Source organism: Lygodium microphyllum, chromosome 7 (assembly GCF_053477565.2).
Source record: "Lygodium microphyllum isolate KBCC chromosome 7, Lygodium_microphyllum_v1.1.10, whole genome shotgun sequence".
Classification (NCBI taxonomy): Eukaryota; Viridiplantae; Streptophyta; class Polypodiopsida; order Schizaeales; family Lygodiaceae; genus Lygodium; species Lygodium microphyllum.
In genome coordinates this window covers 70,274,662-70,294,083 of record NC_141141.1, presented here as the reverse complement: position 1 = coordinate 70,294,083, position 19,422 = coordinate 70,274,662, and the positions used below count along the sequence as shown (strand labels likewise).

Below are 19,422 nucleotides of genomic sequence, written 5' to 3'. Positions count from 1 at the left end.
CAAGACATCTCTCGAACATAGACTCTAGTACCATAGGAGTGAAGCAGGGATGTCCTCTCTCTCCCACTCTCTTTAGACTCTATATTGATGAGATAGAGAACCACATCACATGAGGAGGGGACGGGGTGAACATAGTAGATGGTTTCCATCTTGATTTATGCCAACGACATTGTTTTAATCTCTAAGTCACAAGAGGGTCTATAGCGGCATCTTCATGCCCTTCAAGATTTTAATACACAACAAGGATTTACAGTGATTCGTGAATCATGGGAAAACCAAGATTTTGATTTTTCACACATCAGCCCCAATGAGGATGAGGACAGTTTTCACCCTAGGAGCTGGACAAGTGGAGGTGGTAGACTTATACAAGGATATGCTACAGTGGCCATGTTGGAGCGACAATGTCACCTTTCGCACTTCCGAGAGCCTTGTATATAGTGATGGCTATTTGATACATTGGTCACACCAGCCATGATGTATGGTGCACTAGTTTGGACCCTTGGCCTCACTATGTATTTATGGACACGGGTGGAGAGACCACAGATCAACGTGCTCTCACAGATGATTCGCAATAAGCCTTCAATACCACATGAGATCATAATAGCAAAGTTTGCTACACCCCCCATGATGTTAGAGGCTCTAATCCAAAACATCAATTTTATACAAAGTGTATGCCATGCATCCAAATAGACTACCTATGAGAGCATTCAAGGCCTTTCCGTAGCTAGCATAAGTAGGAGACGAGACTTCATGGCATGCACTGGCTTACAAGATATGGCATAGGCATGGATCACCTCACCTCCTTCCAGTACAACCTTGACTCCCCCTCCATACACCTCTCACTCACAAAGGTACTTAGTCATGCAGCACCCATGGGTCTCACCCCAACAGCCTCTTCCCATGAAGATATCATATTACAAAGATCACTTCATGAGGACCATAGTTAACGATTTCATTGAGAAACCTAGATACTTGGATGTTAGCATGCCACATGAGATGCAGGTAGCCATTGGCTAGCTCAGGGTTTCATCTCATCAACTCAAGATCAAGACAAGGAGAGCATCTCATAACCCCACAAATGAGCAAATATGTAGACTATCTCGAGAGGAGACAGAGAGTGAGGAGCACTATATATACAGATGCAAAGCATACAAAGTACAGCCCAAGCTAGATAGCCTACACTTTTCAAGGGAGAGACTTCCCTAAAATTAGTTATGGGGACACCAGACTAGTGCTGCTTGGGCCAGCTCATAGTTGAAATTCAGAGGTTCCACACATCATTACTACAGGATGGCACAATACAGATAGGAGGGAGATAGTCACAGCTCACTAACTTCTTCTAAGCAATGACCATACACATAGTATCCGCAACGAGAGGGGTCACAATTCAAAGAGCCAAGGAGATCAGAGTAGTACATCGAGCACAAAGGCAAGGGTACCAAGCACAGAGGCTACACCAAAGAGAGATGAGGAAGATCCACAAATGCCATGAGTAGTACTTGGCAGAGCATGAAGATCAGACCAAATACTACCCTTATACTCTCTCCTCAAGGATATATGGCACACTCTACCCACCAATTTCGACTAGGTGGAGCTAGTAACCATCGTGTCTTACCTATGCTCAACTACATAACTAGACACACACAACTCTATCTTGTGAGAGTGCACAATGGAAGAAGAAACACGAACACGAAGAGAGAAGGGAAGAGAAAGTCTACAATGAAAGAAGAGAGCAGAAGGAGAAAATTTGCACTGAACTCTAACAGAATGCTGAATACAATGGGGTCTTATCAATCCTTGCACGTAGCCCAAGACATCAATGAGGGCACCAAATCACGCCTATGACAGATGGCAATACTAGAAGACAAAGAAGTGTATTTGTATGCCAAAGTGTGTTGAAACCTCCAAGAAATAATGACCAGCCAACTAAGTGACACTGAGGCTAGCCAACCTGCATCTGGCGAATAAAATAGTGAAAACACCAAGAAAAATGTTGGTCACCTTATCCCTTATGGTGTGAATGCAATCAAAAACCACAAATGTCACAACTCTATAGAAACAGAATTTGTATCCTTTTTCATTAATTTGTCTATATAATGATTTATTAAATTTGTTTCCTTTGCACTGATTAGATATAAAGAAAAGTGCATTGGAGCTGGCCACTGATGAGTGGTCACAGGTTATGGTGGACCCACGCGGTGGGTTAGAGAAAAGATAGTTCACACTTCCACCTATATGGCCCGATTGGGCGCCTATGACCAGAACTCACGCATATCAGGGTTAGACTCACACACAGAAAGGATTGATGCCTTGAAGTGTGGGCTAGATCCGCCAATCAGACAGTTACAATCAACAAGATGGCATGATCATGAAATGCTTGTACAATGTGCATGTGTGGGCTGAAAGCTTGAAATGCACATTTCTTTGAATAGAAAAGTCACATGAAGATTCTGATACCGTTTTTGCAATGTACACAGAAAAAGCTTTCATATGACACCCATATTGGGGGGGTCCCTAAATTTTAGGAGCCTCGAATTAGCCTAAAAATGCTAGTCCTAAAAAATAGGGATGTCATTCTAAAAATAGTAAATTCTGTACTCTGACTGTGCTTACTAAATTTGGTTGTTTCTATTCTTGACAGTATTCAGCCCAAAAAGGAAGGCCATAGAGAAGAGACAAGTGTCAAGACACTTGTCACACAAGTTTTCAAGTGTCTCACCACTTGTCACACCTCATGACATGTGGCTGGACACTTGTCTTGTGCTACTCCACTTTCCCCTTTTGTACTAGCTCTTCCCTCTCCTATAAATAAGAGCTCGTTTTTCTTCATTCAGTATCATTTTTCTTTGCTGTAAACTCATGTACAGCACCCACAGATAGCTAGAAACTGGCCCTATCCATTCCCATCATCATCCCCCACTTCTCCATTATCAAATTCCTCCATATTCCCTCTTCTATCACTGCTGTTTTACAGGACAGCAAGCCTGTAAATTCATTACAGCACCTCCTTCTCGAGCTCTTTCTTCCATTTTAGCAACAAGAAGCAAGCCCTATCCATGTACTACTGATCAACGATGGAGAAAGGCTGATTTCCCCTCTTTCTTCTCTCATACTGTAAAGAAATCAGTTATTATCATTGCATAATAGATAATGCATGTGTGTTTGTACATCTTTGCATGATCTTGTGAGAGTGAGAATTACTTCTCCTCACTCTCAGATTGATTGTAACTGAGCTCTTCCCTAAGGGACTTGGGTTGAGCAGAAATATATTCCTTCGGGGGGGGGGGGGGGATTGCCCATCTTCAACCCTCAATCTTGTCTCCATTACTTTTACATTTTCATGGCTGTAATTTTGTGAGTAATTTTCATTTTCAGCTTTAAGTGTTCATTCTCTTTTATATTAAATCTCGAAAACAAGCGAATATCATAATTGTTAAGCATACTATGTTGTTCGGGGCGTTTACAACAAGAAAGAAATGTATTGAGCTAGAAACTAACCAGCCAGTGTAAGCACACCTAAAATCTAACTGAAAAAGAAATGCATGCTCTAAACAAAGCTGCCTCCTCCATCAAAACACATGACAAAATAAATGTCAAAGCTCCTCATGTCCCCATCTAACTCAAATAGAGACTCACAAGCAAGACATGACAATATGCATGACCAACATGATTGCTAAGGCTTCCTCTTAGATTTTGGATGTGGCTGAAGGCCAAAGAAGATGAAATGGATCCAAGGGTGGCAGAAGAAGTACCAAGGCTTATGTAGTCTGTCGATATAACCTGTCGGTGAAGAAGCTCATCGTGATCTTGGGAATCCCCCTCTAGAACACTAGGGGCTATGGAATCCACAACCCCATCACCAATATCGTCCCCCTCTAAAAGAAATGAGAGGTACGAGGTAACTACCAAAGGAGATGGGGGGGATGGGATGGAATCTATTGGATAGACAATGCACAACTAAGAATGGCTGCAGCTATAGACAACTAGCTCAAAGAATCCTGCACAAGGGAAGGCTTATGGAGCTTGCAAAGCCCCCTCTCTCCAGCCGACTTGTCGCTAAAACAGCTCCTGTAGAAGAATCCTCAACTCAAACACCTTGCTCAATGAAGACAACCTGTATATCGAGTCTAGTAAGGCCATAAATGGAGAGGATTGGTGCCCAAGTCTAGAACAAGTAGGACTTCCGAAATAGAGCTCAATGGATGGTCATGCAATAGCAGTAGAGTGCCCACACTACTAATGGCACTGATGAGATGTCATCAACAATGATTGTACCCTCAGATGGACAAAGATCTTGCAACAAATCTCCTTGAGAAGTCAATAAGCCAAGGCCTCTCAAAAGACAAGGCAACTACCACTGAAGAAGGCTCCTCCATATCATGGATCTGAAGAAGAAACATGGAATCATGGGTAACATCTCATGAAGGTCGAGGAGGTCTCAAATGATTTAGCCCCATCCTTCGCTCTTGCGCAAAGGTGAGGGTATTTCTTTCAACAAATCTCCTTGAGAAGTCATATGACTCCACGCACCAATGTCAATAAGCTAAGGCCTCTTAAAAGACAAGGCAACTACCATCGAAGAAGGCTCCTCCATCTCATAGATCTGAAGGAACATGGAATCATGGGTAACAGCTCGTAAAGAAGTAGAGGAGGTCTCAAATGGTTTAGCCCCATCCTTCGCTCTCGAGCAAAGGTGAGGATATTTCTTTCAACACTTCTTGTCAAGATAAGTATCCTTTCCACAATATGGGCATTTAGGCTTCTCTAAATTTTTGTCAGAGCCCAAAAAAGACTCCAAATGGTGAACCTACTTTTTCTTCTTGTTCTTGGCCTTCTTATCCTTCTTGTTGCTCCCTCCCATAATACCGGGAAGTTTCGAAAACGGGGGAAACAAAAACGGAAAAAACCAAAATTTCGAAGTTTCGACCAAATTTTGAAAATGGGAAAACGGCATTTCGGATTGTACACTAAAATAAATATGTTATTACATGGATATGTAAATGTATCAATCCTACAACAACATGTATCCAAATTTTATACAAAACTTTTAAGTCTTCATGTCATATGATCAAAATCATGATTCATTACAAATGTCACAAGTGAAGACTCAATGGTTAAGACAATTTAACACAATTAAGACAATTTTTAAAACTCCAAACAATAAAATAACTTGTAATTTATAACTCATGAATCATCTAAAGATTAATATCAAGAACAATGGAACCAAGATACATAATAAGCAAAATCAAGATACATGTAAGTGTGTGATGTGCATAATCTATCCAAAGTCCAATTGGCACTGAGTACAAGTAACTACTGAGCAATAACTATCAACATCAATGAACAATCATGATATCATGGAAGTGATATGTGTAATGCCATTGGTGACTGGTAACTAGCAACTGCAATGCTAAACTGACTCCTGACTCCTAAGGTATCATGAGTCTAGTCTCTAGAGTCCATGCGTTATGACTCGTCCAGATTCGAAGGATCCATGCACTATCTTCTCATCTAACTCTAAGGACCCTTGTATCCCTTGATTGGATTGACATGCCTCCAAAACACATCTAGTGCCATGATAAGGTAATGCCAAATAGAAATTTGCAAAGAAGTTAAGAAACAAAAGAAGATTGGAGGAGGAGGAGGAGGAGGAGGGGGGTGTTAGCAATGTCTGTCAGATCCTGGCCGTACCAGTCGGACTGGTCGGACTGACCAGTCGGACTGCCATGTGGCAGTCCGACTGTACTGCACCAGTCGGCTGCAGACCTGTCTATTCTGGGTGCATATTTCCTGGCTATTTATAGCCGATGTCCAGCATAGTCTCTCTCACTTCTGATCGCAGGTTTCAGGCTGGAGATTCGTGCAAATTACATCTCTGTTTACAGATTTCAGGCTGGAGATCGTGCAGACTGCAGCGGACTTCGAGGTGAACAGCAAGTTGCATCGTCGAGGTGGAGACACGCAGTCCCGCGCACTGCGCCCGTGTACATATCTGCATATCTTTGTATACAGCACACTTTATATAGCAGATCTTCATCTTCCACTGTCTCTTTCTCTCTTCTCTCTGCGTTCTCTCTCTCTCAGTCTTGGTCCCACGCTTCCGCATCGCTGCACTCTGACATGGTATCAGAGCAATCAAGAAGGGCTGACTGAGTGAAGAACCAACCTAAAGAGGAGATTCCATCGCGACACAAGGCTGCGTTTCCAGTGTTCGAGGGCGAGCGGAGGGCTGCGCCTCGGAACAAGGCTGAAGAGAGCGTGGGCGCGCGGGAAAGGAGTCCAGTTGGTGGATTTGCTGCTGTTTACTGCTGTTTGAAGAGGAGGAAGGCTGGGTTTTCAGCTTTCAAGTGCAGGTTTTACTTTTTCATCGCCTCCGGCGGGTGAAGAAGGTACGGGACGCGGAAGAAAGAGCCCTAGCAGGCTGCGTTTTCACAGTCAGAGGGGGCTGCTTTTGCATTTGTGAAGGCATTACAGGTGAAGATGTCTACAGAGATTGACTTGGAGTTCCAGACAATCATGGACCGGAAGGTGCCTGTCTTACCGGCTCTTCCCGCAGATCAAAAGCTCGATGGCGACAATTACCGCATCTGGCGCGTGATGATGTTGGCCATCCTTGAGTCCTACGATTTGGCGGAGCTTGTACAGGAGGAGATCGACCGGCCCTCGGTGAGAGATGAGTCCAAACTCTCTTCCGATGCTCGTGCGGAGTTGGCCAAGGCACACTCTCACTGGGACAAACTGAATGCCCGGATTCGTTCTTTTCTTTTTCTGTCTTGTACTACAGCCGTGATAGCCCACATCGAGCACTTGACGGTGGCTCGGGAGATATGGCTGGAGATTTATCAAATGTATAACCGGATGACCCTTATGAAGCGGGTTTCTTTGGAGGTGCAGATGCGGACCTTGTCCGTGAACAAGTCTTCTTCGTTGCGGGAGCACATCAACAAGCTTAGACAGCTTCAGATGCAGGTTCAGAATGCAGGGAAGCCGATTTCCTCCGAAGATATGGCGATCACACTCTTGTCCCAGTTGCCGCCACGATTCGGTGCTTTTTACTCTGCCCTTATTGCTTCGGGGCGAGAGTCTACTCTTCGGTGGGAAGAGCTGGTTCCTATGGTCTTGGACCAAGAGGAACAACTGAAGGGACAACATGCTTCCAAGTCGGAAGACTTGACAGGTCAAGCCTCTCAGAAGAAGAGGAAGGACCAAAAGAAGAAGAAGGAGGACAACAAGTCAAAGAAGGACAAGGAAAAAGCATCCACATGCCATATTTATGGAAAGACCGGACATTGGAAGAAGGATTGCCCCGACAAAGACAAGAAGGACACAAAGGATTCTGGAGCAGTGGCTACACCCTCATCAGCTGCGTTTCTTCATCTAGCAATCATTGAGGACTCTACTCTGAAGGCTTCTGATGCTGCGATGACAGCTCCCCAGGCTCGAGAGTGGATCGTTGACAGTGGTGCCTCCTGGCACATGACTCCTTCATCAATTGGTGTTGCCCAATTGCGACCTTCACGTGGACAGATTCTCATTGGAGATAGCTCTTCGGTGTCTATTGCAGGACGGGGTGAGATGCAGCTTATTCCAGATGGACGTGGTGATACCCATACCTCAGAGGTCTTGCATGTGCCAGGTTTGGGGTATCATCTACTTTCGGTTCATAAGATTTGTTCACTTGGACTTTTGGTGGAGTTTGACAGTGATTCAGTGCGAGTCCTTGATCGTGGGTCAAGGAAGGTTCTCTCATCAGGATATGAGGAGAACGGCATCTACAAATTGACGTCTTCTACCGCTCTCCCTACTCTTCTTCTTACCTCTCAGACACAGTCAGAGCTATGGCATGCTCAGTTTGGTCACCTCAACTATGATTATCTTCGGAGGGCGTCACGTGGACAGCTTGTTCGAGGGTTGCCGAACATAGTGGTGAGCTAGCCACCATGTGTCTCCTGCATTCGTGGAAAACAGCATCGGGATGCGATTCCCAACAAAGCTTCGTGGTGGTCTACTTCACCAATGGAGCTTGTATCTACGGATCTTTGTGGCCCTATGAGGAACGAGTCATTGAAAGGGAGCTCTACTTCATGTTGATCGTAGATGACTACAGCAGGATGACTTGGGCCTATTTCTTGGCGCTGAAGTCGGAGGCTTTCTCCCACTTCAAGGATTGGCTTCTCTTTGAGGAGAACCAGAGAGGAGAACCGATCAGGCCAGTGATTGAAGACCTTGCGATCCAACAAGGATGGTGAATTTGTTTCTAATGAGTTTGCTCGTTTGTGTGCAGATAAAGGTATTCACCAGGAGTTTGCTAACACCAACACTCCTCAAGAAAATGGCATCCTTGAACGGAAGAACCGAAGTGTGATCGAGATGGCGCGCACCATGATGGAGCACCGATAGGCACCTCAATTTCTGAGGGCCGAGGCTGTGGCTACTGCAGTCCACATCCTTAACCGATCCCCCACTTCGGCCGTTGATGGGATGACACCTTTTGAGGCTTACTTTGGGACTAAGCCCGATGTTTCTTATTTTAGGGTTTTTGGGTATGATGCCTATGTTCACATTTCCAAGACTCATCGCGATAAATTTGAAGCAGCTTCCCGAAGACAGGTATTTGTTGGCTACAGCTCTCAGTCCCAAGGCTATCGTTGTATGATCCCGTCGAGCGGGATGTGTACACCAGTCGAGATGTGCGGTTCGTGGAGGTTCCGGCCATAGTAGCGGGTGAGGAGCATCCCGTTCTTGGAGATCCAGGGGAGAGTTGGGCTCCCGAGACAGTTCCTTTGGAGCCAGCGCATTTTGATTCCGATTCTGTTTCCGATACAGAGTCTATTGTTCCACCGGTCATCCCCGAGGAGTTACCACCAATGGATATCCCACAGTCTTCAGCTGATGGAGAGAGACGAGGAGAGGTCCGGCCTCCTCCTCACTGGGCCCGTGACACACTCCGTGATTTAGGGATCGAGGGGGTCCCTGAGGAGTGGGGACCGCACGATGGTCCGCGGCGGTCACGGAGGCACCAGGCACATTCTACGGAGCTTGTTTGCTCTAACTATTGTTTGATGACCCGTGTTGTGCAGGATCGAGAGCCCACCTCCGTGAAGGAGGCTTTACAGTCCACACCATGGAAGAAAGCTATGGAAACAGAGTTGGAGGCTATTGAGAGGAATGGCACTTGGTATCTCGGGCCTCGCCCCCCGAATAAAAAGGTGATTGGCGTCAAATGGATCTTCAAGACCAAGTACCTTAGTGATGGTTCTTTGGACAAGCACAAGGCTCGCCTTGTTGCTAAAGGGTTTTGCACAGCGCCCAGGGATTGATTGTCATGACACTTTTGCCCCCACTGCTCGTATGGCGACTATTCGAGCTGTTCTTGCCTTGGCTGGCCATAGGAGATGGCCTGTCTATCAGTTGGATGTGAAGTCAGCCTTCCTCAATGGTGATTTGAAGGAGGAGATCTATGTCGAGCAGCCTCCTAGCTTTGGATCTTCAGATGGGCAAGTCTACAAGTTAAAGAAGGCCTTGTATGGCCTCAAGCAGGCTCCACGTGCATGGAACGAGAAGATTGATTCGTTCCTTCAGTCACAGTTGGGATATCGGTATTCCAAGGCCGATCCGCAGCTTTATGTATACACTTCCGAGGCTGGTTGTGTGCTTTTTGTGTTGTATGTTGACGATTTGATTGTCACAAGTGATCATGCACAGAAGATCAAAGAGACAAAGGCAGCTTTACATCAGACGTTCGAGAGGACTTGGGTCTACTCCACTTCTTCTTGGGCCATGAGATTTATCAGTCTCAGAGGGGGATTTTCATCTCTCAGCAGAGATACGTACAGGAGCTCTTGGTTTCTTTTGCGATGGAGGATTGTCGGACCATTTCTACTCCTATGGATCCGAATTGGAAGGCCACTTCACATTCAGATTCTCCCATGGCGGATGCTTCCCACTATCGTCAGTTGATTGGATCATTGATTTGGCTCCTCAACACTCGTGTTGATCTTTGTTTTGCTGTTGGTCTCTTGGCGGGGTTCATGAGTGAACCTCAGACGGTGCATTGGCAGGCTGCCCAGAGGATACTTCAGTATTTGAGGGGGACATCTGCTTTAGGGATTCATTATCCAGCAGGCATAAGTGGTTCAGATCTTGTACTTGCAGGTTGGAGCGACTCGGATTGGGCTGGTGATGTGGACCACAGGCGGTCTACTATAAGTTACTGTTTTACCTTGGGTGCAGGTGTTATCTCATGGAGTAGTAAGAAGCAGCCCACGGTAGCCCTTTCGTCTACTGAGACAGAGTATCGGGGCGCGTCTTCCACCACATGTGAGGCTGTGTGGCTTCGGAGATTGTTGGAGGAGCTTGGCTGCCCCGAGACTCGTCCTACTTTGCTGCAATGCGACAATGAGAGTTGCATTGACTTGGCGCGGAATCCTGTTTTCCATACCCGGACGAAGCAGATAGAGATCCAGTACCACTTCATCAGAGAGAAGCTTCTGGATGAGACCATCGCTGTGGAGTACTGCAAGACAGAGGACAATCTTGCAGATTTGTTTACGAAGGCGCTTCCCCAGGCTCTACTTCGGTCAGATCCTGGCCGTACCAATCGGACTGGTCGGACTGACCAATCGGACTGCCACGTGGCAGTCTGACTGTAATGCACCAGTCGACTGCATTTAATGCAGCCGACCTGTCTATTCTGAGCGCATATTTCCTGGCTATTTATAACCGATGTCCAACACAGTCTCTCTCACTTCTGATCGCAAGTTTCAGGCTGGAGATTCGTGCAGATTACATCTCTGTTTGCAGATTTCAAGCTGGAGATCGTGCAGACTGCAGCGGACTTCGAGGTGAACAGCAGGTTGCATCGTCGAGGTGGAGACACGCAGTCCCGCGCACTGCGCCCGTGTACATATCTGCATATCTTTGTATACAGCACACTTTATACAGCAGATCTTCATCTTCCACTGTCTCTTTCTCTCTCCTCTCTGCGTTCTCTCTCTCTCAGTCTTGGTCCCATGCTTCCGCATCGCTGCACTCTGACGGGGGGAGGGGGGGGGGAGGGGAGGGGGGGGAAGGGAAAATAAAGAAGAAGAAGGGTGGAAGAAGAAGAACTTAGAAAAAATGAAGGAAGGAGAAGAACCTAGAAAAAGGAGGAAAGAAGAAGAAGAAGGAAAAACGGAAAACCGGTCTATCCGTCCCTCACAGGGTGCCGAAACAGCATTTTCCCGTTCTTGTTTCGATCCAAAATGACCATTCTATTTCGAAGCCCCCGAAACATCATCTCGAGGTACTATGTCCCCTCCCAAACCTATAGTAAAAGCTTTCATAGAGTCATATCCACTGGCTCCAATCTCCTTAAGGCACTCTTCATGCTCTAAAACAAGCAGCACTCAGCCCTCCTAGAGTTTTAAGTCTTTTGTACCCTCGAGGTCAATAGGCTAGTGTAGAAAATATCATACTTGGGAGATGGTAGATGAGCAAGGAGGATCATTGTCATATCCTCTGAAGATATTGTCCAACCTAGGGATGCAAGCTCATTCTAGATTCTTCCCTAGAGTGATGCGATGGACAAAGGTCTTCTAATGGTAGAAAGAGGCTAACTTTTGTCCACACTTCCACTGCAGTCTGAAGTCTGTGCACATGTACAAGGACATAATCTTGTAAGCTCATGAAAAGAAAAGACCAAACTCTAGAGTTGAGTTGATCCCATAGAGCGGCTTGGTCCATCATAGAACCAATGAGGGGATCCTCCACTGAATGGGAAATAGGGGTGGTAACAAAACCCCAAATATCAAAGGTGTCGAAGATGCACCACTTTACATGACCAAAAGGGAGTAGTTCAACCCATCAAGGGAACTTCTTTTGGTAAGGAAGAAAGCTCTAGCGCTTGAACAAGAGGTGCCATCGCGGCTATGTGAGGGCTAGAGGAATGGGCCTTGTAGGAAATACGGAGAGAAGTAGGGGGGAGGTGGAGGCTTTGATTTTCTCAACCTAATAGAGTGAGAATAAGGCTCTAAATGTCATTCTTCACATCCTCTTCGCGATAGTCTAACTAGTGTGACTACCTATCAAGAGAATAAGGGAGAAGCTCCTCTATGAAATTGTCAAATGTATCGAATTGGTAGTAGTCCATCTTTGAAAACTTGCAAATACACTAGGAAAAATTGTATTTTGGTGACAAGACTCCCGTACGGAGGAAAATCAGCTACACCTTGCAAAAAGGAGTTGTAGTTGCCCTACATACTTCATAGAAGCCCAAACAATGCAGAAAATCTGTATTCTTCACAACAAATCTGCTCCAAACAGCAAGCTGAGTGTGACCTTCCCTTTGTAGAACCTCCGAGTCCTCATTTTGGCTTTGATACCATGTGAATGCACAACGGAAGAGGAAACACAAACACAGAGAAAGAAGGGAAGTGAAAGACTACAATGAAAGAAGAGAATGGAAGGAGAAAATTTGCGCTTAACTCTGAAAGAAGGCTGAATACAATGAGAACTGATCAGTTCCTGCATGCAGCCCAAGACATCAATGAGGGCACCAAATCACATTGATGATGGATGGCAGCACTAGAAGACGGAGAAGAGTATTTGTACACCGGAGTGTCCCAAAACCTACAGGTGATAATAACCAGCTAACTAAGGGACAATGCTATAAATAGCACAAAATTCCCAAATCTGGCTGACCTGGTCAAACAAGGAGAGAAAAAGCTGGCCGACCTGCATCTGGTGAATAAAATAGTGAAAACACCAGGAAAAATGTTGATCATCATAATGCTGGTTGCCTCATCCCGTATGGTGTGAATGCAATCAAAAACCATAGGAAACAAATGCATTGAGCTAGAAACTAACCAGCCAATGTGAGCGCACCTACAACCCAGCTGAAAAAGAAATGCATGCTTTAAACAAAGCTGCCTCCTCCATCAAAACACATGACAGAATGAATGTCAAAGCTCCTAATATCCACATCTTAGACTAAGGCTCACATGCAAGACATGACAATGCATGACAAACATGACTGTTAACATGTCTACCCCCCATCATCCCTCTATTTTATACCCAGATGGACATTATCCTCTCTTGCATATGACATTAGTGTCTCTTTGCACAATATACCACCATCACTATTTACATTCCAGACCTTGCACTTTGATGTTTAGTGGCGATCATCACTATACATGGTCTTGTCTCATAGGCTAACTTTGGCCTCACTAGACATTAATATTTCTTTCTATCTCTCAATTGACACAGGGAAAGCAGCCTACATCCCTAGAACCAAGAGGGTCTGCATATTATGTCATGAGGAGGTGGAGACTAAGGAGCACTACATTAGCAAATGCAAGGCCTGTAATACAATCCGGGCTAGACACCCTCCTTAGACTAGTCATGGAGTCCTCCGACCAGCGACCCTTAAGCCAATTCCTACTTAAGATTCAAAGGCTCCACACATCATTACTCTAGGCAAGCACCCTGCAAAGAGGGGGCAGACAATCACAGCTCACTGATGTTTTCCAAACTGTGACCACACAACACACCTACGCAAAGAGGGGGTGATAGTCCACCGATGTGATTAGAGCGGCATGCCAACCAAGGGTGCACAGATACTAAACACAAAGGCTACACCAAAGAAAGATGAGGGAGATTCACCGACCACATGAGTAATACCTAACAAAGCTAAGGGATCAATCCAAATGCTACCCACACACACATTCATCAAGGATGTATGACATATTATATGAACCATCAATCTCAACCAGATGGAGCTAGTCATCAATATATCATTATTCAATCACACAACTAGCCATGTATTGCTCCATATATCCACCCCACCTTCTTGTTGTACCCCTGTACGGGCACTACATTGTACAACACTTTATATTTCTTTGCTTTGCACTATATATCATTGATCATCATTTAGTACATTGGTAGGTGAATTCAGCGACTGGCCTCTAATAGTTACAAACTCAACACCACAAGATGAAAGTCAAGGATCTTCCTACTAACAAACAACACAAGGTGACACTGTAACTAACACATCAGAATCATTTCTGCATGACCTGCTCTACAGATGGATCTTTGTTTAGACTTTCAACTATTCAGATTTACAAGTTTTCAAGTTTTCAGGTTTTCAGGCAAATTGTAGTAAATAGCTCCTGAACATTCAGACCCATATTCCTATAGTAAACAACACATACTCCAGCAACATCCTACTCATCTAGATCTTTCTAGTCAATCTCATGGTACATCCAAAAAAGGAAACATTCTTGGGTATCTGAGGCCTCCTCCAAGAAGCTCAATACCTCCAACCATCCATGATGCATATCACCCAACCTATGTCTAAGTATCATACCTTGTCACAATGGGCCACCACTCTGCTCCTCTAGTGAGAGCACCCGATGACTCATCCAAACCCCTACGAGCCTACCATTCTCTTACATTGATAAAGTAAAGAGACTCTCTCCACTAATAGAGACCATTGCAAGAAGAATGTCTCCTCTACTAAAGAGACCAGTCCAAGTCTAAGAAACGTATGTAGCTGTCCCCCGCTCTAGAAGTGCTCCCTCCACAATCATCTCCACAATGGTCCTAGCCCCCCCCCCCATATCATAACTCTTTATGATCTTCCTCAATCATTATAGGTATTGTTAGCAACAGGGTCATCTCTTACTTGTCAGCTATACCATGGAGTCGGTGAAAATTCGGAGCTCTCCACTAGATTGGACACCAATTGTGTTTCGGCTACACACTTGTTTGGGAAGGCTCACTAACAAAAGAATTTGGCTACATTAGCCACCTATTTTCTAGACATGTGGATCTAACATTCACGATTCATTCATTATTTTTTTCTTGTTGCATTCCTTCACTCAACAACATCGAAGAACGAGTTTTCACAGCCATCAGAACACCAGAAACTCTAATGTACAGCATTGACAACCCCTCCTTGATTGTGTGAGATGATAGCATTGAGAGGCCATTCTTTAGATTACTTTTGCAATCTCCTGAAGATTGCATGTGATATCTCTTGAACCAAAGTGGCATAACTAAGAATCCTGCAGCATCTACTTCTGTCTTTTCAAGGCATTAAGACGTCCCCTTGACACAGTCTCTGAAAAAGTTCCTTGATTCTTACATGCAGGTCGAGCCATGCGTGCAAAGGGCCGCTCGAATATGCACGTGCCAAGAAAGAACCCTGTAACTTCCACTGGTACAGCCCAGAAGCTGGGTCTGACTTAGCCCAACAAGGGGATAAATTTTCAGTCTCGATGCGACGTATTCAGTCTCAAGGGGATAAACTTTCAGCCTCGATGCGACGTACTCAGTTATTGACATAGCAAGAATCTGGAGAAACATGCTAACATCCTGGACGATTGGCATGCGGTCACACGTTCCGATTTACCTGTTTCAAGCTTGAGGACCGAGGTGCACCTCGCGGGCGCGGGACAGTGGACCTATGTCGTCTCAATCAAAGATTATTTTTTCTTTACGCGTATCGTTTTCAGTGGCTTTGCAGGCTAGCTTGCAGTTCTGTAACCTGTTCTTTGTAGCTGAGTCATTTTCGTATCCGTCAACTATTATAATTTATACCTAGCTCGACTTTTTTTAGAACAAATCTTTTCTATATATTACTCACAAGTTTTGCAAGGGGTATCGCGTGTCAACCTCCCATAGCCCCTTTAAAACCTTTGGATGTGCTCAACCGCCGGCGGGGGCTCCTACGGACCTTCACGGGACTTCAAGTCATAATCTGTCGTAAGACACAAAATGGAACAGCAGAAATGCACACAAGATATATCAATAAAGAATCCTTTGTATTCATGATATAGAAAGATACAACATTGAGATACATCTCATGACTACACCCTCGTGACGCCGTATATGTGAGGGTTCATCACTAAGTATAGGGAATCACATGTAGAGTGGAAACCAAGCAGAGCCCAAAGTCACTACTACTCCCTATATATGTGTTTCTTGCTCCAATGCCATGGTATAACTACAAAGCCCATACCCTTACACTCACCCTCACTTAATGGATTGTTATCCTTACCAATTTAAGGGTGTTTTTCTTGACTCGTTCCAAGGTCTTAACACAACTCATTCTATCAAGTTGGTCAGTATTTGATGGTCTAAGACTTGACTCATTATCGAGGCCTTAACATGACCTTTTCTATCAAGCTGGTCAGTGTCTTTCACACTATGACTTGGGGGTCTTAGCACAGCTTTTTCTATCAAGTTGTCTACCCATCTAGAGTTAGTTCTTTTTATCATTTGTGAATTCCAATCCACCCTCAACTCAATTATATTTGAGGAGTGGAGGCTTTATAATAGTCCTAACTTTATGTTGCTTGGCACTCATGGCTTTGCATGCCAAAAAGCTTTGTAGGTACGATTCCAAGTTGGCACACTACTTGGGTCAATGCATGGTGGTGTGGTTGTAGCCATGTTGTGCCACGTCTTAACGGAGCTAGTTCATTGAGTTGCTCCTTTCTTGTGGCACCATTCCTCCCTTTCTTCTTATCGTCGCCTTGGGCCTTGGGGACTTGGGTCTCTTGGTTCGTTTACCAAGATGCTTCGCCCTCATCTCCAAGTCAAGAACTTGGGTTGTTTTCCTTGGCATCTTTATCAGATCTTTCTTGCTTGCTTTGAACTTAGACTGAACTTAGACAAACTGGTCCGTTCAGCTTGCCTTTTCACAAGGAATGTGCGGTCTTGGTGCATGGCACCTCTTTGGCTCTTCTTAGCCTCCTTTGGAGTTGAAATGCTTGGGGGGAAATGGACTAAGTCGTCACACTTAGACGAGATTTTGGGTTGCAAAAGTAAAGGTATTACTGAAATTTTTTGAGTGATGCCCATATTTGGAGTGCTTGGTGTATTACGAATCCATAGGATAGGGATGGCAACGTCTTGCACTGCTTGAATCCTAGCTATCGAGATCTCAATCTTTATCAACATTGAATATGGTCCCAATAGGTTCCATAGTCCAAATATATTCACCCCAAGAGTGAGTTGGAGAGTTTTGTGAGGCTCGACTAGTAGGGTTCCCTCCATAGCACTAAGTTACATTGGTTGGACCATATTGTGAGCACTCCCTCATGCTCTTCCTTCTTTGAGGCTTTATTCTTTGATTCATTCTGTTCAAACTCATAAGGATTTTCCTCTTCGGGCTCAGAGGCATAGCCAATGACTCTATTGTTGAAGTACACTTGGTTCCTACTTTGATCCGAGTTGGCTGGGATAGAATGTGGCCTTGGATCGACAACTTTATTTGCTTCATCCTTAGCCACGAGTTTAGTTGGGGCGTTTTTGAGACATCTTCATTCTTATCTCTCATCATCTTGGCTCTAATGGCTTGCCTCCATTTCTTGGCGTTTGGTTTCGCCTTCTTCTTCTTCTCATTCACATTCTCCTCTTTCTCTATCTTTCCTTCCTCTTTTTGGTCTTCTTCGCCTAGGTTTATCTTTTGTTGCTTTTCTTCATTCTTATTCTTATCTAAGTCTAAGTCATCTTCTATCTCTTCTTCCTTGGCCTTCATACCTTGGTCTATCCTTTCTGGCTCTTCTTGTTGTAGCCTATCTTCTTCCTTTGGCTTCCTTGCTCTCCACACTTGTTCTTCTAGCTTGGTTCCTTTGCCTCTTTCTACTTACTCAATCTTGTTTCGAACTTTCTTCTTCTTGTTTTCTTTTACTGGTTTCTGCACATCTTGCTCTAGCTTCTATTTCTCTTATTACTTCTTCCAAACTAACTCTACTTGTTCTTCGGTCTCTTTGCTTCTCTTTTCTTGTCTCATCCTTTCCTTGTTCTTATCTATGGCTCTCTCTAATAAATACTTTTCTTCTTCTTTCATATTATCCTCTTCTATCTTATCCCATAGTTTTATTATTCTTCCCTTCAACTCTCTTTTTAACTTATCATCATTGAGCTTTGTGGGTTTGGCTAGTTATCAGAGTTGGGGTTGTCGAGGTTAAGGTGTTTCAAGATCTAGGCTAAGCTCATCCTTGCCCTTCTCTTTTTCTTTAAGTTGTTGGGGTAGAGGTGTTCCCAGATCTGGGTTGAGCTCATCCTCTCCCTTCTCTTCTTCTTTATCTTCTAACTCTTCATTTTTTTCTTCTCCTTCACATATAACATCATCTACAGTATAAGTGCCAGCTCCATGTAGCAGATGCCCTGCCCAAGGTGCTTTCACCCTTCCATTCTTATCCTCTAAGTCTATCTCCTCATCTTCATCAAAGGCATCCTGTGCCTCAAAGGAGGGCACCAAAGCATGAAATGAGCTTGGAAATGGATTTTTCAAGTCTTACGTAGGGACAAAAGGACATGGAAGTGGTCCTTGAGTGCTACAACTTGTGGGTGCAATGGTTCATCATTCTTCTATGTCCACTTATCTTCATCTTTTTTCTTGTATCCTAACTCAATTATAATATTTTACACCTTTGAATGCACATCCATTCTCCATACTTCTCCCTTCACATAATACTCTATCATTTCTTCCTCTTATTGAACTCCTTTAGGTTGGCATTCTTTAAGATAAGCGTAGTCAATGTAAAGGTAATCTTCTTCTAGGTGGTAATCAATGGGAAAATCTTCAGGGTAATCATATCCATCTTCTTCAAGAGGGTATTCATTGTAGAGATATCGGTCTTCAAGGTAGCCTTCTTGGTAGTAGTCTTCAGGATAGTAGTTGGGGTTCTTCTTCTTTCACCATTTTTTTCTTTTCTTGTCTCTTTGGTTCTTCTTTAGTTGGCTTCACTCCATTCTTCAGCTCTTGGACTCTTTCGGCTCTCATATACTTCAAGTATGGTTCAACCCGCTCTTTGGCTTTGTCAGATCCATAGATAGTCTCCTAGTTCCACCTCAGCATGGTTTCTTCTTGTAGCTCCATGTCAAGGTCTTGGGCCATCTTCACTTGCCACAACCTGGCTCTCTCTCTCACCATGATCAATTGGTAGTCAACCTCCTCTAGGTCTTCATCTAGCTCTTCAACCTTCTCTTCGAGATTTCACGATACATCTATTCCTTTGTGGGTCTCCTCCAATGCTTTGATGGTCTTCCTTGTCTACTTGATCAGTTTGTGAGCTGCAGCTCTTTCTTCTTAAATGTGATTTTGAGCCAGTAACATAGCTCATCTTCCTCTTCAAAGAAAGTGTTCTTCCACAGCTTCAGCTCTCTCCAAGTCATTTTTTAAATGGTATGCCGCACATCCCTATTACGCCATGGCTCCCTCTCAACTTTGTTGGCACAATAGGTTCTCTCCCAATTTTTAGTAGAGGTAACATGCTCGAGGGGACGCCGCAACGTGGGGCATCGCATTGTGTCATGTCACATCATGTAGTGTCATGTCGAGGTCATTGCGTTGCATTACATGACATGATATGGTAGGATCTCCTTTGTGTTTGTAAGCCTACTTCCCTCTTGAGCTAGTATGCTTCGCGA

The 19,422-nt window shown here is 44.5% G+C and overlaps 1 protein-coding gene across 5 annotated transcripts in view; it reads right to left on the bottom strand.

The window, feature by feature from the left end:
- LOC148033570 (transcription initiation factor TFIID subunit 13-like) overlaps positions 1 to 15,545 on the bottom strand; it is a 75,778-nt gene extending 60,233 nt beyond the window's left edge. For 3 of the 5 annotated variants that reach the window (XR_015691326.1, XM_087681510.1, XM_087681512.1), the window contains exon 1: positions 15,392 to 15,545. The gene's annotated coding sequence lies outside the window, so the exon portion shown is untranslated. Of the gene's footprint in view, positions 1 to 15,124; positions 15,292 to 15,391 lie in introns of those variants that run through there. The other 2 variants (XM_087681511.1, XM_087681513.1) reach the window with 2 other exon arrangements.
- Positions 15,546 to 19,422: the final 3,877 nt, after the last annotated feature.